The following is a 19,504-nucleotide window of genomic DNA, read 5'->3' as shown; positions in this document are numbered from 1 at the left end:
GAGAGCCCCGTGCTTTGAACCGGCCTCAGGAATGCAGCTCTAGGGAGCTTTCCCCCTCCCTGCTTGCCTGTCCGGGTGACCACCTTGGAGAGGCCTGCTCCAAACTCGGGCTTTGGCCTTCACGCTGAGATCTCCTCCCTGAGCTCTCTAGCTCTCCCAACAATTGGCAAGTGCACCCAGTGGCACCACACCAGACAGTCTCCCTGAGCATGGCTAGGCCAGGCCTAGTCCCCGTGTCCCCTTGGTCTCTCTCGGCCTTTGCCTCCCTTAGGCCCTCCACTGCATGTCGACCCCCTGGGGTGCAAGGGGTCTTCCTGGAATGGCCAGTGTGTGGCGTGTGTCTTTTGGTGGCTCCGAGACTGCCTCCACAGAGGCTGGCTGGCAAGGGGAACACTGGGGCTGAGAGGAAAATCAGCATTGTGCGTCCGGGGCAGCAGGCTAGCTGTGGCTTCCAAACTGCCTGCATAGCCCCCGTGTGGCCGTCTCCTCTTCCCTGGTGGAAAGCCTCCCTGAGAACTTAGGAGGCTAGCTGAAAGACACAGGTGCTTTCCATTCCTTGCTAGGACTTCACCGACAGCACACGCTCTCTGACTGGTGAGTTGGCACCTTCACCAGAGGCCTCCCAGGGAGCTGCCCCATCCCCATCCAGAAAGGAAACCAGCCGTTGGCAAGCAAACTCAGGCAGAGAAGTCTTGCCAGGAGAGAGGTTTCCCGAAGGATCCCATGCTTCAGTCCACACCCTTTTCCATGGGGGAAGCCGGGGTGTCCCAAATCTTTCCCACGCTTCAGAACCCCCTCCAGCAGCAGGGAGGCTTGCAGTCACCGTTGGGTGCCAAGGGGTGTTCCAGGCAGGCAGCTCTCCATGGAGAGAAAGGCTTCCCAGCTAGCAAGCTGCCTCAGGAGCATTGCTGGAGTGCGGGTGTGAGTACCCGTGGGGTCGCCTTGAGGGTGGCTCCTGGAGCTGCATGGACGCAAACCCCGTACTGAGCACACACCCAGGCAAGACTTAGCACACGTCTCAGCACCTCAAGCAGATCATGGCAGATGCCTCCTGCCTGCACTCAATAGACAGGTTGCCCTGTGCATTGCTGGGGAGGCCCTGGCACGTCAGAGTTTCCCATGGGCCCAGCTACAGCCTTCTCCCTCTTAGGCCATGCACAGATCCTCTCCAGAGCTACGCTGTGTGTGGAAGTTCGCAAGGTGTGGCATGTGCTTGTCTTTCACTCCTTGGAACCTGCACACACCCAGACTGTGTGTGTCAACATTCACAGTGGGGCCTGATGGCAAGCAATCCTTAGCCCACTGCAAAGCGGGAGAGAGGCGGCCTTTCTGCTCAGGGCCAAACACCCTGCTGCTAGTCTGCTTCCCTGCGGGCTAACCTCTGTGAGGGAAAGGCCGTCTGGGCCCTGAAACGCAAGCACCTGGCCACCCACTCCTAGGTGCTCCTTTGCAACGCTGTCTTTTGAAAAGGCATCCTTCTCCTGGAGCCACCGTGTGAGCTGCCTTTGGAAGCCCACAAGAGGCAGGAAGCAGCTTGCAGGAAACCGTGCTCATTGAGGGCCTTGCCCTTGAATATGCTTTGCAAGGAGGCAAGGAGGCCTCGGGTCCACTCGCTTTTCCAATGGGGAACAGCGAGTGCTGAAGAGCTCTGTTCTGGCTCCAAGGCAGCCTGCAGCTCAGGCGCCCGTGGAATGGGCTTGGTTGGTAGAGCACAGCCCTCAGCAGGGCTCTCCAGTGTGTCTAGCCAGAGAGCCCCGTGCTTTGAACCGGCCTCAGGAATGCAGCTCTAGGGAGCTTTCCCCCTCCCTGCTTGCCTGTCTGGGTGACCACCTTGGAGAGGCCTGCTCCAAACTCGGGCTTTGGCCTTCACGCTGAGATCTCCTCCCTGAGCTCTCTAGCTCTCCCAACAATTGGCAAGTGCACCCAGTGGCACCACACCAGACAGTCTCCCTGAGCATGGCTAGGCCAGGCCTAGTCCCCGTGTCCCCTTGGTCTCTCTCGGCCTTTGCCTCCCTTAGGCCCTCCACTGCATGTCGACCCCCTGGGGTGCAAGGGGTCTTCCTGGAATGGCCAGTGTGTGGCGTGTGTCTTTTGGTGGCTCCGAGACTGCCTCCACAGAGGCTGGCTGGCAAGGGGAACACTGGGGCTGAGAGGAAAATCAGCATTGTGCGTCCGGGGCAGCAGGCTAGCTGTGGCTTCCAAACTGCCTGCATAGCCCCCGTGTGGCCGTCTCCTCTTCCCTGGTGGAAAGCCTCCCTGAGAACTTAGGAGGCTAGCTGAAAGACACAGGTGCTTTCCATTCCTTGCTAGGACTTCACCGACAGCCCTCGCTCTCTGACTGGTGAGTTGGCACCTTCACCAGAGGCCTCCCAGGGAGCTGCCCCATCCCCATCCAGAAAGGAAACCAGCCGTTGGCAAGCAAACTCAGGCAGAGAAGTCTTGCCAGGAGAGAGGTTTCCCGAAGGATCCCATGCTTCAGTCCACACCCTTTTCCATGGGGGAAGCCGGGGTGTCCCAAATCTTTCCCACGCTTCAGAACCCCCTCCAGCAGCAGGGAGGCTTGCAGTCACCGTTGGGTGCCAAGGGGTGTTCCAGGCAGGCAGCTCTCCATGGAGAGAAAGGCTTCCCAGCTAGCAAGCTGCCTCAGGAGCATTGCTGGAGTGCGGGTGTGAGTACCCGTGGGGTCGCCTTGAGGGTGGCTCCTGGAGCTGCATGGACGCAAACCCCGTACTGAGCACACACCCAGGCAAGACTTAGCACACGTCTCAGCACCTCAAGCAGATCATGGCAGATGCCTCCTGCCTGCACTCAATAGACAGGTTGCCCTGTGCATTGCTGGGGAGGCCCTGGCACGTCAGAGTTTCCCATGGGCCCAGCTACAGCCTTCTCCCTCTTAGGCCATGCACAGATCCTCTCCAGAGCTACGCTGTGTGTGGAAGTTCGCAAGGTGTGGCATGTGCTTCTCTTTCACTGCTTGGAACCTGCACACACCCAGACTGTGTGTGTCAACATTCACAGTGGGGCCTGATGGCAAGCAATCCTTAGCCCACTGCAAAGCGGGAGAGAGGCGGCCTTTCTGCTCAGGGCCAAACACCCTGCTGCTAGTCTGCTTCCCTGCGGGCTAACCTCTGTGAGGGAAAGGCCGTCTGGGCCCTGAAACGCAAGCACCTGGCCACCCACTCCTAGGTGCTCCTTTGCAACGCTGTCTTTTGGAAAGGCATCCTTCTCCTGGAGCCAGCGTGTGAGCTGCCTTTGGAAGCCCACAAGAGGCAGGAAGCAGCTTGCAGGAAACCTTGCTCATTGAGGGCCTTGCCCTTGAATATGCTTTGCAAGGAGGCAAGGAGGCCTCGGGTCCGCTCGCTTTTCCAATGGGGAACAGCGAGTGCTGAAGAGCTCTGTTCTGGCTCCAAGGCAGCCTGCAGCTCAGGCGCCCGTGGAATGGGCTTGGTTGGTAGAGCACAGCCCTCAGCAGGGCTCTCCAGTGTGTCTAGCCAGAGAGCCCCGTGCTTTGAACCGGCCTCAGGAATGCAGCTCTAGGGAGCTTTCCCCCTCCCTGCTTGCCTGTCCGGGTGACCACCTTGGAGAGGCCTGCTCCAAACTCGGGCTTTGGCCTTCACGCTGAGATCTCCTCCCTGAGCTCTCTAGCTCTCCCAACAATTGGCAAGTGCACCCAGTGGCACCACACCAGACAGTCTCCCTGAGCATGGCTAGGCCAGGCCTAGTCCCCGTGTCCCCTTGGTCTCTCTCGGCCTTTGCCTCCCTTAGGCCCTCCACTGCATGTCGACCCCCTGGGGTGCAAGGGGTCTTCCTGGAATGGCCAGTGTGTGGCGTGTGTCTTTTGGTGGCTCCGAGACTGCCTCCACAGAGGCTGGCTGGCAAGGGGAACACTGGGGCTGAGAGGAAAATCAGCATTGTGCGTCCGGGGCAGCAGGCTAGCTGTGGCTTCCAAACTGCCTGCATAGCCCCCGTGTGGCCGTCTCCTCTTCCCTGGTGGAAAGCCTCCCTGAGAACTTAGGAGGCTAGCTGAAAGACACAGGTGCTTTCCATTCCTTGCTAGGACTTCACCGACAGCCCTCGCTCTCTGACTGGTGAGTTGGCACCTTCACCAGAGGCCTCCCAGGGAGCTGCCCCATCCCCATCCAGAAGGGAAACCAGCCGTTGGCAAGCAAACTCAGGCAGAGAAGTCTTGCCAGGGGAGAGGTTTCCCGAAGGATCCCATGCTTCAGTTCACACCCTTTTCCATGGGGGAAGCCGGGGTGTCCCAAATCTCTCCCACGCTTCAGAACCTCCTCCAGCAGCAGGGAGGCTTGCAGTCACCGTTGGGTGCCAAGGGGTGTTCCAGGCAGGCAGCTCTCCATGGAGAGAAAGGCTTCCCAGCTAGCAAGCTGCCTCAGGAGCATTGCTGGAGTGCGGGTGTGAGTACCCGTGGGGTCGCCTTGAGGGTGGCTCCTGGAGCTGCATGGACGCAAACCCCGTGCTGAGCACACACCCAGGCAAGACTTAGCACACGTCTCAGCACCTCAAGCAGATCATGGCAGATGCCTCCTGCCTGCACTCAATAGACAGGTTGCCCTGTGCATTGCTGGGGAGGCCCTGGCACGTCAGAGTTTCCCATGGGCCCAGCTACAGCCTTCTCCCTCTTAGGCCATGCACAGATCCTCTCCAGAGCTACGCTGTGTGTGGAAGTTCGCAAGGTGTGGCATGTGCTTGTCTTTCACTGCTTGGAACCTGCACACACCCAGACTGTGTGTGTCAACATTCACAGTGGGGCCTGATGGCAAGCAATCCTTAGCCCACTGCAAAGCGGGAGAGAGGCGGCCTTTCTGCTCAGGGCCAAACACCCTGCTGCTAGTCTGCTTCCCTGCGGGCTAACCTCTGTGAGGGAAAGGCCGTCTGGGCCCTGAAACGCAAGCACCTGGCCACCCACTCCTAGGTGCTCCTTTGCAACGCTGTCTTTTGGAAAGGCATCCTTCTCCTGGAGCCAGCGTGTGAGCTGCCTTTGGAAGCCCACAAGAGGCAGGAAGCAGCTTGCAGGAAACCTTGCTCATTGAGGGCCTTGCCCTTGAATATGCTTTGCAAGGAGGCAAGGAGGCCTCGGGTCCACTCGCTTTTCCAATGGGGAACAGCGAGTGCTGAAGAGCTCTGTTCTGGCTCCAAGGCAGCCTGCAGCTCAGGCGCCCGTGGAATGGGCTTGGTTGGTAGAGCACAGCCCTCAGCAGGGCTCTCCAGTGTGTCTAGCCAGAGAGCCCCGTGCTTTGAACCGGCCTCAGGAATGCAGCTCTAGGGAGCTTTCCCCCTCCCTGCTTGCCTGTCTGGGTGACCACCTTGGAGAGGCCTGCTCCAAACTCGGGCTTTGGCCTTCACGCTGAGATCTCCTCCCTGAGCTCTCTAGCTCTCCCAACAATTGGCAAGTGCACCCAGTGGCACCACACCAGACAGTCTCCCTGAGCATGGCTAGGCCAGGCCTAGTCCCCGTGTCCCCTTGGTCTCTCTCGGCCTTTGCCTCCCTTAGGCCCTCCACTGCATGTCGACCCCCTGGGGTGCAAGGGGTCTTCCTGGAATGGCCAGTGTGTGGCGTGTGTCTTTTGGTGGCTCCGAGACTGCCTCCACAGAGGCTGGCTGGCAAGGGGAACACTGGGGCTGAGAGGAAAATCAGCATTGTGCGTCCGGGGCAGCAGGCTAGCTGTGGCTTCCAAACTGCCTGCATAGCCCCCGTGTGGCCGTCTCCTCTTCCCTGGTGGAAAGCCTCCCTGAGAACTTAGGAGGCTAGCTGAAAGACACAGGTGCTTTCCATTCCTTGCTAGGACTTCACCGACAGCACACGCTCTCTGACTGGTGAGTTGGCACCTTCACCAGAGGCCTCCCAGGGAGCTGCCCCATCCCCATCCAGAAAGGAAACCAGCCGTTGGCAAGCAAACTCAGGCAGAGAAGTCTTGCCAGGAGAGAGGTTTCCCGAAGGAGCCCATGCTTCAGTTCACACCCTTTTCCATGGGGGAAGCCGGGGTGTCCCAAATCTCTCCCACGCTTCAGAACCTCCTCCAGCAGCAGGGAGGCTTGCAGTCACCGTTGGGTGCCAAGGGGTGTTCCAGGCAGGCAGCTCTCCATGGAGAGAAAGGCTTCCCAGCTAGCAAGCTGCCTCAGGAGCATTGCTGGAGTGCGGGTGTGAGTACCCGTGGGGTCGCCTTGAGGGTGGCTCCTGGAGCTGCATGGACGCAAACCCCGTGCTGAGCACACACCCAGGCAAGACTTAGCACACGTCTCAGCACCTCAAGCAGATCATGGCAGATGCCTCCTGCCTGCACTCAATAGACAGGTTGCCCTGTGCATTGCAGGGGAGGCCCTGGCACGTCAGAGTTTCCCATGGGTCCAGCTACAGCCTTCTCCCTCTTAGGCCATGCACAGATCCTCTCCAGAGCTACGCTGTGTGTGGAAGTTCGCAAGGTGTGGCATGTGCTTCTCTTTCACTGCTTGGAACCTGCACACACCCAGACTGTGTGTGTCAACATTCACAGTGGGGCCTGATGGCAAGCAATCCTTAGCCCACTGCAAAGCGGGAGAGAGGCGGCCTTTCTGCTCAGGGCCAAACACCCTGCTGCTAGTCTGCTTCCCTGCGGGCTAACCTCTGTGAGGGAAAGGCCGTCTGGGCCCTGAAACGCAAGCACCTGGCCACCCACTCCTAGGTGCTCCTTTGCAACGCTGTCTTTTGGAAAGGCATCCTTCTCCTGGAGCCACCGTGTGAGCTGCCTTTGGAAGCCCACAAGAGGCAGGAAGCAGCTTGCAGGAAACCGTGCTCATTGAGGGCCTTGCCCTTGAATATGCTTTGCAAGGAGGCAAGGAGGCCTCGGGTCCACTCGCTTTTCCAATGGGGAACAGCGAGTGCTGAAGAGCTCTGTTCTGGCTCCAAGGCAGCCTGCAGCTCAGGCGCCCGTGGAATGGGCTTGGTTGGTAGAGCACAGCCCTCAGCAGGGCTCTCCAGTGTGTCTAGCCAGAGAGCCCCGTGCTTTGAACCGGCCTCAGGAATGCAGCTCTAGGGAGCTTTCCCCCTCCCTGCTTGCCTGTCTGGGTGACCACCTTGGAGAGGCCTGCTCCAAACTCGGGCTTTGGCCTTCACGCTGAGATCTCCTCCCTGAGCTCTCTAGCTCTCCCAACAATTGGCAAGTGCACCCAGTGGCACCACACCAGACAGTCTCCCTGAGCATGGCTAGGCCAGGCCTAGTCCCCGTGTCCCCTTGGTCTCTCTCGGCCTTTGCCTCCCTTAGGCCCTCCACTGCATGTCGACCCCCTGGGGTGCAAGGGGTCTTCCTGGAATGGCCAGTGTGTGGCGTGTGTCTTTTGGTGGCTCCGAGACTGCCTCCACAGAGGCTGGCTGGCAAGGGGAACACTGGGGCTGAGAGGAAAATCAGCATTGTGCGTCCGGGGCAGCAGGCTAGCTGTGGCTTCCAAACTGCCTGCATAGCCCCCGTGTGGCCGTCTCCTCTTCCCTGGTGGAAAGCCTCCCTGAGAACTTAGGAGGCTAGCTGAAAGACACAGGTGCTTTCCATTCCTTGCTAGGACTTCACCGACAGCCCTCGCTCTCTGACTGGTGAGTTGGCACCTTCACCAGAGGCCTCCCAGGGAGCTGCCCCATCCCCATCCAGAAAGGAAACCAGCCGTTGGCAAGCAAACTCAGGCAGAGAAGTCTTGCCAGGGGAGAGGTTTCCCGAAGGATCCCATGCTTCAGTTCACACCCTTTTCCATGGGGGAAGCCGGGGTGTCCCAAATCTCTCCCACGCTTCAGAACCTCCTCCAGCAGCAGGGAGGCTTGCAGTCACCGTTGGGTGCCAAGGGGTGTTCCAGGCAGGCAGCTCTCCATGGAGAGAAAGGCTTCCCAGCTAGCAAGCTGCCTCAGGAGCATTGCTGGAGTGCGGGTGTGAGTACCCGTGGGGTCGCCTTGAGGGTGGCTCCTGGAGCTGCATGGACGCAAACCCCGTGCTGAGCACACACCCAGGCAAGACTTAGCACACGTCTCAGCACCTCAAGCAGATCATGGCAGATGCCTCCTGCCTGCACTCAATAGACAGGTTGCCCTGTGCATTGCTGGGGAGGCCCTGGCACGTCAGAGTTTCCCATGGGCCCAGCTACAGCCTTCTCCCTCTTAGGCCATGCACAGATCCTCTCCAGAGCTACGCTGTGTGTGGAAGTTCGCAAGGTGTAGCATGTGCTTCTCTTTCACTGCTTGGAACCTGCACACACCCAGACTGTGTGTGTCAACATTCACAGTGGGGCCTGATGGCAAGCAATCCTTAGCCCACTGCAAAGCGGGAGAGAGGCGGCCTTTCTGCTCAGGGCCAAACACCCTGCTGCTAGTCTGCTTCCCTGCGGGCTAACCTCTGTGAGGGAAAGGCCGTCTGGGCCCTGAAACGCAAGCACCTGGCCACCCACTCCTAGGTGCTCCTTTGCAACGCTGTCTTTTGGAAAGGCATCCTTCTCCTGGAGCCACCGTGTGAGCTGCCTTTGGAAGCCCACAAGAGGCAGGAAGCAGCTTGCAGGAAACCGTGCTCATTGAGGGCCTAGCCCTTGAATATGCTTTGCAAGGAGGCAAGGAGGCCTCGGGTCCACTCGCTTTTCCAATGGGGAACAGCGAGTGCTGAAGAGCTCTGTTCTGGCTCCAAGGCAGCCTGCAGCTCAGGCGCCCGTGGAATGGGCTTGGTTGGTAGAGCCCAGCCCTCAGCAGGGCTCTCCAGTGTGTCTAGCCAGAGAGCCCCGTGCTTTGAACCGGCCTCAGGAATGCAGCTCTAGGGAGCTTTCCCCCTCCCTGCTTGCCTGTCTGGGTGACCACCTTGGAGAGGCCTGCTCCAAACTCGGGCTTTGGCCTTCACGCTGAGATCTCCTCCCTGAGCTCTCTAGCTCTCCCAACAATTGGCAAGTGCACCCAGTGGCACCACACCAGACAGTCTCCCTGAGCATGGCTAGGCCAGGCCTAGTCCCCGTGTCCCCTTGGTCTCTCTCGGCCTTTGCCTCCCTTAGGCCCTCCACTGCATGTCGACCCCCTGGGGTGCAAGGGGTCTTCCTGGAATGGCCAGTGTGTGGCGTGTGTCTTTTGGTGGCTCCGAGACTGCCTCCACAGAGGCTGGCTGGCAAGGGGAACACTGGGGCTGAGAGGAAAATCAGCATTGTGCGTCCGGGGCAGCAGGCTAGCTGTGGCTTCCAAACTGCCTGCATAGCCCCCGTGTGGCCGTCTCCTCTTCCCTGGTGGAAAGCCTCCCTGAGAACTTAGGAGGCTAGCTGAAAGACACAGGTGCTTTGCATTCCTTGCTAGGACTTCACCGACAGCCCTCGCTCTCTGACTGGTGAGTTGGCACCTTCACCAGAGGCCTCCCAGGGAGCTGCCCCATCCCCATCCAGAAAGGAAACCAGCCGTTGGCAAGAAAACTCAGGCAGAGAAGTCTTGCCAGGGGAGAGGTTTCCCGAAGGATCCCATGCTTCAGTTCACACCCTTTTCCATGGGGGAAGCCGGGGTGTCCCAAATCTCTCCCACGCTTCAGAACCTCCTCCAGCAGCAGGGAGGCTTGCAGTCACCGTTGGGTGCCAAGGGGTGTTCCAGGCAGGCAGCTCTCCATGGAGAGAAAGGCTTCCCAGCTAGCAAGCTGCCTCAGGAGCATTGCTGGAGTGCGGGTGTGAGTACCCGTGGGGTCGCCTTGAGGGTGGCTCCTGGAGCTGCATGGACGCAAACCCCGTGCTGAGCACACACCCAGGCAAGACTTAGCACACGTCTCAGCACCTCAAGCAGATCATGGCAGATGCCTCCTGCCTGCACTCAATAGACAGGTTGCCCTGTGCATTGCTGGGGAGGCCCTGGCACGTCAGAGTTTCCCATGGGCCCAGCTACAGCCTTCTCCCTCTTAGGCCATGCACAGATCCTCTCCAGAGCTACGCTGTGTGTGGAAGTTCGCAAGGTGTAGCATGTGCTTGTCTTTCACTGCTTGGAACCTGCACACACCCAGACTGTGTGTGTCAACATTCACAGTGGGGCCTGATGGCAAGCAATCCTTAGCCCACTGCAAAGCGGGAGAGAGGCGGCCTTTCTGCTCAGGGCCAAACACCCTGCTGCTAGTCTGCTTCCCTGCGGGCTAACCTCTGTGAGGGAAAAGCCGTCTGGGCCCTGAAACGCAAGCACCTGGCCACCCACTCCTAGGTGCTCCTTTGCAACGCTGTCTTTTGGAAAGGCATCCTTCTCCTGGAGCCACCGTGTGAGCTGCCTTTGGAAGCCCACAAGAGGCAGGAAGCAGCTTGCAGGAAACCGTGCTCATTGAGGGCCTAGCCCTTGAATATGCTTTGCAAGGAGGCAAGGAGGCCTCGGGTCCACTCGCTTTTCCAATGGGGAACAGCGAGTGCTGAAGAGCTCTGTTCTGGCTCCAAGGCAGCCTGCAGCTCAGGCGCCCGTGGAATGGGCTTGGTTGGTAGAGCCCAGCCCTCAGCAGGGCTCTCCAGTGTGTCTAGCCAGAGAGCCCCGTGCTTTGAACCGGCCTCAGGAATGCAGCTCTAGGGAGCTTTCCCCCTCCCTGCTTGCCTGTCTGGGTGACCACCTTGGAGAGGCCTGCTCCAAACTCGGGCTTTGGCCTTCACGCTGAGATCTCCTCCCTGAGCTCTCTAGCTCTCCCAACAATTGGCAAGTGCACCCAGTGGCACCACACCAGACAGTCTCCCTGAGCATGGCTAGGCCAGGCCTAGTCCCCGTGTCCCCTTGGTCTCTCTCGGCCTTTGCCTCCCTTAGGCCCTCCACTGCATGTCGACCCCCTGGGGTGCAAGGGGTCTTCCTGGAATGGCCAGTGTGTGGCGTGTGTCTTTTGGTGGCTCCGAGACTGCCTCCACAGAGGCTGGCTGGCAAGGGGAACACTGGGGCTGAGAGGAAAATCAGCATTGTGCGTCCGGGGCAGCAGGCTAGCTGTGGCTTCCAAACTGCCTGCATAGCCCCCGTGTGGCCGTCTCCTCTTCCCTGGTGGAAAGCCTCCCTGAGAACTTAGGAGGCTAGCTGAAAGACACAGGTGCTTTCCATTCCTTGCTAGGACTTCACCGACAGCCCTCGCTCTCTGACTGGTGAGTTGGCACCTTCACCAGAGGCCTCCCAGGGAGCTGCCCCATCCCCATCCAGAAAGGAAACCAGCCGTTGGCAAGCAAACTCAGGCAGAGAAGTCTTGCCAGGAGAGAGGTTTCCCGAAGGATCCCATGCTTCAGTCCACACCCTTTTCCATGGGGGAAGCCGGGGTGTCCCAAATCTTTCCCACGCTTCAGAACCCCCTCCAGCAGCAGGGAGGCTTGCAGTCACCGTTGGGTGCCAAGGGGTGTTCCAGGCAGGCAGCTCTCCATGGAGAGAAAGGCTTCCCAGCTAGCAAGCTGCCTCAGGAGCATTGCTGGAGTGCGGGTGTGAGTACCCGTGGGGTCGCCTTGAGGGTGGCTCCTGGAGCTGCATGGACGCAAACCCCGTACTGAGCACACACCCAGGCAAGACTTAGCACACGTCTCAGCACCTCAAGCAGATCATGGCAGATGCCTCCTGCCTGCACTCAATAGACAGGTTGCCCTGTGCATTGCTGGGGAGGCCCTGGCACGTCAGAGTTTCCCATGGGCCCAGCTACAGCCTTCTCCCTCTTAGGCCATGCACAGATCCTCTCCAGAGCTACGCTGTGTGTGGAAGTTCGCAAGGTGTAGCATGTGCTTCTCTTTCACTGCTTGGAACCTGCACACACCCAGACTGTGTGTGTCAACATTCACAGTGGGGCCTGATGGCAAGCAATCCTTAGCCCACTGCAAAGCGGGAGAGAGGCGGCCTTTCTGCTCAGGGCCAAACACCCTGCTGCTAGTCTGCTTCCCTGCGGGCTAACCTCTGTGAGGGAAAGGCCGTCTGGGCCCTGAAACGCAAGCACCTGGCCACCCACTCCTAGGTGCTCCTTTGCAACGCTGTCTTTTGGAAAGGCATCCTTCTCCTGGAGCCACCGTGTGAGCTGCCTTTGGAAGCCCACAAGAGGCAGGAAGCAGCTTGCAGGAAACCGTGCTCATTGAGGGCCTTGCCCTTGAATATGCTTTGCAAGGAGGCAAGGAGGCCTCGGGTCCACTCGCTTTTCCAATGGGGAACAGCGAGTGCTGAAGAGCTCTGTTCTGGCTCCAAGGCAGCCTGCAGCTCAGGCGCCCGTGGAATGGGCTTGGTTGGTAGAGCACAGCCCTCAGCAGGGCTCTCCAGTGTGTCTAGCCAGAGAGCCCCGTGCTTTGAACCGGCCTCAGGAATGCAGCTCTAGGGAGCTTTCCCCCTCCCTGCTTGCCTGTCTGGGTGACCACCTTGGAGAGGCCTGCTCCAAACTCGGGCTTTGGCCTTCACGCTGAGATCTCCTCCCTGAGCTCTCTAGCTCTCCCAACAATTGGCAAGTGCACCCAGTGGCACCACACCAGACAGTCTCCCTGAGCATGGCTAGGCCAGGCCTAGTCCCCGTGTCCCCTTGGTCTCTCTCGGCCTTTGCCTCCCTTAGGCCCTCCACTGCATGTCGACCCCCTGGGGTGCAAGGGGTCTTCCTGGAATGGCCAGTGTGTGGCGTGTGTCTTTTGGTGGCTCCGAGACTGCCTCCACAGAGGCTGGCTGGCAAGGGGAACACTGGGGCTGAGAGGAAAATCAGCATTGTGCGTCCGGGGCAGCAGGCTAGCTGTGGCTTCCAAACTGCCTGCATAGCCCCCGTGTGGCCGTCTCCTCTTCCCTGGTGGAAAGCCTCCCTGAGAACTTAGGAGGCTAGCTGAAAGACACAGGTGCTTTCCATTCCTTGCTAGGACTTCACCGACAGCCCTCGCTCTCTGACTGGTGAGTTGGCACCTTCACCAGAGGCCTCCCAGGGAGCTGCCCCATCCCCATCCAGAAAGGAAACCAGCCGTTGGCAAGCAAACTCAGGCAGAGAAGTCTTGCCAGGGGAGAGGTTTCCCGAAGGATCCCATGCTTCAGTTCACACCCTTTTCCATGGGGGAAGCCGGGGTGTCCCAAATCTCTCCCACGCTTCAGAACCTCCTCCAGCAGCAGGGAGGCTTGCAGTCACCGTTGGGTGCCAAGGGGTGTTCCAGGCAGGCAGCTCTCCATGGAGAGAAAGGCTTCCCAGCTAGCAAGCTGCCTCAGGAGCATTGCTGGAGTGCGGGTGTGAGTACCCGTGGGGTCGCCTTGAGGGTGGCTCCTGGAGCTGCATGGACGCAAACCCCGTGCTGAGCACACACCCAGGCAAGACTTAGCACACGTCTCAGCACCTCAAGCAGATCATGGCAGATGCCTCCTGCCTGCACTCAATAGACAGGTTGCCCTGTGCATTGCTGGGGAGGCCCTGGCACGTCAGAGTTTCCCATGGGCCCAGCTACAGCCTTCTCCCTCTTAGGCCATGCACAGATCCTCTCCAGAGCTACGCTGTGTGTGGAAGTTCGCAAGGTGTGGCATGTGCTTGTCTTTCACTGCTTGGAACCTGCACACACCCAGACTGTGTGTGTCAACATTCACAGTGGGGCCTGATGGCAAGCAATCCTTAGCCCACTGCAAAGCGGGAGAGAGGCGGCCTTTCTGCTCAGGGCCAAACACCCTGCTGCTAGTCTGCTTCCCTGCGGGCTAACCTCTGTGAGGGAAAGGCCGTCTGGGCCCTGAAACGCAAGCACCTGGCCACCCACTCCTAGGTGCTCCTTTGCAACGCTGTCTTTTGGAAAGGCATCCTTCTCCTGGAGCCACCGTGTGAGCTGCCTTTGGAAGCCCACAAGAGGCAGGAAGCAGCTTGCAGGAAACCTTGCTCATTGAGGGCCTTGCCCTTGAATATGCTTTGCAAGGAGGCAAGGAGGCCTCGGGTCCACTCGCTTTTCCAATGGGGAACAGCGAGTGCTGAAGAGCTCTGTTCTGGCTCCAAGGCAGCCTGCAGCTCAGGCGCCCGTGGAATGGGCTTGGTTGGTAGAGCACAGCCCTCAGCAGGGCTCTCCAGTGTGTCTAGCCAGAGAGCCCCGTGCTTTGAACCGGCCTCAGGAATGCAGCTCTAGGGAGCTTTCCCCCTCCCTGCTTGCCTGTCTGGGTGACCACCTTGGAGAGGCCTGCTCCAAACTCGGGCTTTGGCCTTCACGCTGAGATCTCCTCCCTGAGCTCTCTAGCTCTCCCAACAATTGGCAAGTGCACCCAGTGGCACCACACCAGACAGTCTCCCTGAGCATGGCTAGGCCAGGCCTAGTCCCCGTGTCCCCTTGGTCTCTCTCGGCCTTTGCCTCCCTTAGGCCCTCCACTGCATGTCGACCCCCTGGGGTGCAAGGGGTCTTCCTGGAATGGCCAGTGTGTGGCGTGTGTCTTTTGGTGGCTCCGAGACTGCCTCCACAGAGGCTGGCTGGCAAGGGGAACACTGGGGCTGAGAGGAAAATCAGCATTGTGCGTCCGGGGCAGCAGGCTAGCTGTGGCTTCCAAACTGCCTGCATAGCACGCGTGTGGCCGTCTCCTCTTCCCTGGTGGAAAGCCTCCCTGAGAACTTAGGAGGCTAGCTGAAAGACACAGGTGCTTTCCATTCCTTGCTAGGACTTCACCGACAGCCCTCGCTCTCTGACTGGTGAGTTGGCACCTTCACCAGAGGCCTCCCAGGGAGCTGCCCCATCCCCATCCAGAAGGGAAACCAGCCGTTGGCAAGCAAACTCAGGCAGAGAAGTCTTGCCAGGGGAGAGGTTTCCCGAAGGATCCCATGCTTCAGTTCACACCCTTTTCCATGGGGGAAGCCGGGGTGTCCCAAATCTCTCCCACGCTTCAGAACCTCCTCCAGCAGCAGGGAGGCTTGCAGTCACCGTTGGGTGCCAAGGGGTGTTCCAGGCAGGCAGCTCTCCATGGAGAGAAAGGCTTCCCAGCTAGCAAGCTGCCTCAGGAGCATTGCTGGAGTGCGGGTGTGAGTACCCGTGGGGTCGCCTTGAGGGTGGCTCCTGGAGCTGCATGGACGCAAACCCCGTACTGAGCACACACCCAGGCAAGACTTAGCACACATCTCAGCACCTCAAGCAGATCATGGCAGATGCCTCCTGCCTGCACTCAATAGACAGGTTGCCCTGTGCATTGCTGGGGAGGCCCTGGCACGTCAGAGTTTCCCATGGGCCCAGCTACAGCCTTCTCCCTCTTAGGCCATGCACAGATCCTCTCCAGAGCTACGCTGTGTGTGGAAGTTCGCAAGGTGTGGCATGTGCTTGTCTTTCACTGCTTGGAACCTGCACACACCCAGACTGTGTGTGTCAACATTCATAGTGGGGCCTGATGGCAAGCAATCCTTAGCCCACTGCAAAGCGGGAGAGAGGCGGCCTTTCTGCTCAGGGCCAAACACCCTGCTGCTAGTCTGCTTCCCTGCGGGCTAACCTCTGTGAGGGAAAGGCCGTCTGGGCCCTGAAACGCAAGCACCTGGCCACCCACTCCTAGGTGCTCCTTTGCAACGCTGTCTTTTGGAAAGGCATCCTTCTCCTGGAGCCACCGTGTGAGCTGCCTTTGGAAGCCCACAAGAGGCAGGAAGCAGCTTGCAGGAAACCTTGCTCATTGAGGGCCTTGCCCTTGAATATGCTTTGCAAGGAGGCAAGGAGGCCTCGGGTCCACTCGCTTTTCCAATGGGGAACAGCGAGTGCTGAAGAGCTCTGTTCTGGCTCCAAGGCAGCCTGCAGCTCAGGCGCCCGTGGAATGGGCTTGGTTGGTAGAGCACAGCCCTCAGCAGGGCTCTCCAGTGTGTCTAGCCAGAGAGCCCCGTGCTTTGAACCGGCCTCAGGAATGCAGCTCTAGGGAGCTTTCCCCCTCCCTGCTTGCCTGTCTGGGTGACCACCTTGGAGAGGCCTGCTCCAAACTCGGGCTTTGGCCTTCACGCTGAGATCTCCTCCCTGAGCTCTCTAGCTCTCCCAACAATTGGCAAGTGCACCCAGTGGCACCACACCAGACAGTCTCCCTGAGCATGGCTAGGCCAGGCCTAGTCCCCGTGTCCCCTTGGTCTCTCTCGGCCTTTGCCTCCCTTAGGCCCTCCACTGCATGTCGACCCCCTGGGGTGCAAGGGGTCTTCCTGGAATGGCCAGTGTGTGGCGTGTGTCTTTTGGTGGCTCCGAGACTGCCTCCACAGAGGCTGGCTGGCAAGGGGAACACTGGGGCTGAGAGGAAAATCAGCATTGTGCGTCCGGGGCAGCAGGCTAGCTGTGGCTTCCAAACTGCCTGCATAGCACGCGTGTGGCCGTCTCCTCTTCCCTGGTGGAAAGCCTCCCTGAGAACTTAGGAGGCTAGCTGAAAGACACAGGTGCTTTCCATTCCTTGCTAGGACTTCACCGACAGCCCTCGCTCTCTGACTGGTGAGTTGGCACCTTCACCAGAGGCCTCCCAGGGAGCTGCCCCATCCCCATCCAGAAGGGAAACCAGCCGTTGGCAAGCAAACTCAGGCAGAGAAGTCTTGCCAGGGGAGAGGTTTCCCGAAGGATCCCATGCTTCAGTTCACACCCTTTTCCATGGGGGAAGCCGGGGTGTCCCAAATCTCTCCCACGCTTCAGAACCTCCTCCAGCAGCAGGGAGGCTTGCAGTCACCGTTGGGTGCCAAGGGGTGTTCCAGGCAGGCAGCTCTCCATGGAGAGAAAGGCTTCCCAGCTAGCAAGCTGCCTCAGGAGCATTGCTGGAGTGCGGGTGTGAGTACCCGTGGGGTCGCCTTGAGGGTGGCTCCTGGAGCTGCATGGACGCAAACCCCGTACTGAGCACACACCCAGGCAAGACTTAGCACACATCTCAGCACCTCAAGCAGATCATGGCAGATGCCTCCTGCCTGCACTCAATAGACAGGTTGCCCTGTGCATTGCTGGGGAGGCCCTGGCACGTCAGAGTTTCCCATGGGCCCAGCTACAGCCTTCTCCCTCTTAGGCCATGCACAGATCCTCTCCAGAGCTACGCTGTGTGTGGAAGTTCGCAAGGTGTGGCATGTGCTTGTCTTTCACTGCTTGGAACCTGCACACACCCAGACTGTGTGTGTCAACATTCATAGTGGGGCCTGATGGCAAGCAATCCTTAGCCCACTGCAAAGCGGGAGAGAGGCGGCCTTTCTGCTCAGGGCCAAACACCCTGCTGCTAGTCTGCTTCCCTGCGGGCTAACCTCTGTGAGGGAAAGGCCGTCTGGGCCCTGAAACGCAAGCACCTGGCCACCCACTCCTAGGTGCTCCTTTGCAACGCTGTCTTTTGGAAAGGCATCCTTCTCCTGGAGCCACCGTGTGAGCTGCCTTTGGAAGCCCACAAGAGGCAGGAAGCAGCTTGCAGGAAACCTTGCTCATTGAGGGCCTTGCCCTTGAATATGCTTTGCAAGGAGGCAAGGAGGCCTCGGGTCCACTCGCTTTTCCAATGGGGAACAGCGAGTGCTGAAGAGCTCTGTTCTGGCTCCAAGGCAGCCTGCAGCTCAGGCGCCCGTGGAATGGGCTTGGTTGGTAGAGCACAGCCCTCAGCAGGGCTCTCCAGTGTGTCTAGCCAGAGAGCCCCGTGCTTTGAACCGGCCTCAGGAATGCAGCTCTAGGGAGCTTTCCCCCTCCCTGCTTGCCTGTCTGGGTGACCACCTTGGAGAGGCCTGCTCCAAACTCGGGCTTTGGCCTTCACGCTGAGATCTCCTCCCTGAGCTCTCTAGCTCTCCCAACAATTGGCAAGTGCACCCAGTGGCACCACACCAGACAGTCTCCCTGAGCATGGCTAGGCCAGGCCTAGTCCCCGTGTCCCCTTGGTCTCTCTCGGCCTTTGCCTCCCTTAGGCCCTCCACTGCATGTCGACCCCCTGGGGTGCAAGGGGTCTTCCTGGAATGGCCAGTGTGTGGCGTGTGTCTTTTGGTGGCTCCGAGACTGCCTCCACAGAGGCTGGCTGGCAAGGGGAACACTGGGGCTGAGAGGAAAATCAGCATTGTGCGTCCGGGGCAGCAGGCTAGCTGTGGCTTCCAAACTGCCTGCATAGCCCCCGTGTGGCCGTCTCCTCTTCCCTGGTGGAAAGCCTCCCTGAGAACTTAGGAGGCTAGCTGAAAGACACAGGTGCTTTCCATTCCTTGCTAGGACTTCACCGACAGCCCTCGCTCTCTGACTGGTGAGTTGGCACCTTCACCAGAGGCCTCCCAGGGAGCTGCCCCATCCCCATCCAGAAAGGAAACCAGCCGTTGGCAAGCAAACTCAGGCAGAGAAGTCTTGCCAGGGGAGAGGTTTCCCGAAGGATCCCATGCTTCAGTTCACACCCTTTTCCATGGGGGAAGCCGGGGTGTCCCAAATCTCTCCCACGCTTCAGAACCTCCTCCAGCAGCAGGGAGGCTTGCAGTCACCGTTGGGTGCCAAGGGGTGTTCCAGGCAGGCAGCTCTCCATGGAGAGAAAGGCTTCCCAGCTAGCAAGCTGCCTCAGGAGCATTGCTGGAGTGCGGGTGTGTGTACCCGTGGGGTCGCCTTGAGGGTGGCTCCTGGAGCTGCATGGACGCAAACCCCGTGCTGAGCACACACCCAGGCAAGACTTAGCACACGTCTCAGCACCTCAAGCAGATCATGGCAGATGCCTCCTGCCTGCACTCAATAGACAGGTTGCCCTGTGCATTGCTGGGGAGGCCCTGGCACGTCAGAGTTTCCCATGGGCCCAGCTACAGCCTTCTCCCTCTTAGGCCATGCACAGATCCTCTCCAGAGCTACGCTGTGTGTGGAAGTTCGCAAGGTGTGGCATGTGCTTCTCTTTCACTGCTTGGAACCTGCACACACCCAGACTGTGTGTGTCAACATTCACAGTGGGGCCTGATGGCAAGCAATCCTTAGCCCACTGCAAAGCGGGAGAGAGGCGGCCTTTCTGCTCAGGGCCAAACACCCTGCTGCTAGTCTGCTTCCCTGCGGGCTAACCTCTGTGAGGGAAAGGCCGTCTGGGCCCTGAAACGCAAGCACCTGGCCACCCACTCCTAGGTGCTCCTTTGCAACGCTGTCTTTTGGAAAGGCATCCTTCTCCTGGAGCCACCGTGTGAGCTGCCTTTGGAAGCCCACAAGAGGCAGGAACCAGTTTGCAGGAAACCTTGCTCATTGAGGGCCTTGCCCTTGAATATGCTTTGCAAGGAGGCAAGGAGGCCTCGGGTCCACTCGCTTTTCCAATGGGGAACAGCGAGTGCTGAAGAGCTCTGTTCTGGCTCCAAGGCAGCCTGCAGCTCAGGCGCCCGTGGAATGGGCTTGGTTGGTAGAGCACAGCCCTCAGCAGGGCTCTCCAGTGTGTCTAGCCAGAGAGCCCCGTGCTTTGAACCGGCCTCAGGAATGCAGCTCTAGGGAGCTTTCCCCCTCCCTGCTTGCCTGTCTGGGTGACCACCTTGGAGAGGCCTGCTCCAAACTCGGGCTTTGGCCTTCACGCTGAGATCTCCTCCCTGAGCTCTCTAGCTCTCCCAACAATTGGCAAGTGCACCCAGTGGCACCACACCAGACAGTCTCCCTGAGCATGGCTAGGCCAGGCCTAGTCCCCGTGTCCCCTTGGTCTCTCTCGGCCTTTGCCTCCCTTAGGCCCTCCACTGCATGT

The sequence above is a fragment of the Hippopotamus amphibius genome, chromosome 17 (assembly GCF_030028045.1).
Source record: "Hippopotamus amphibius kiboko isolate mHipAmp2 chromosome 17, mHipAmp2.hap2, whole genome shotgun sequence".
Classification (NCBI taxonomy): domain Eukaryota; kingdom Metazoa; phylum Chordata; class Mammalia; order Artiodactyla; family Hippopotamidae; genus Hippopotamus; species Hippopotamus amphibius.
This window is presented reverse-complemented; position numbering follows the sequence as displayed.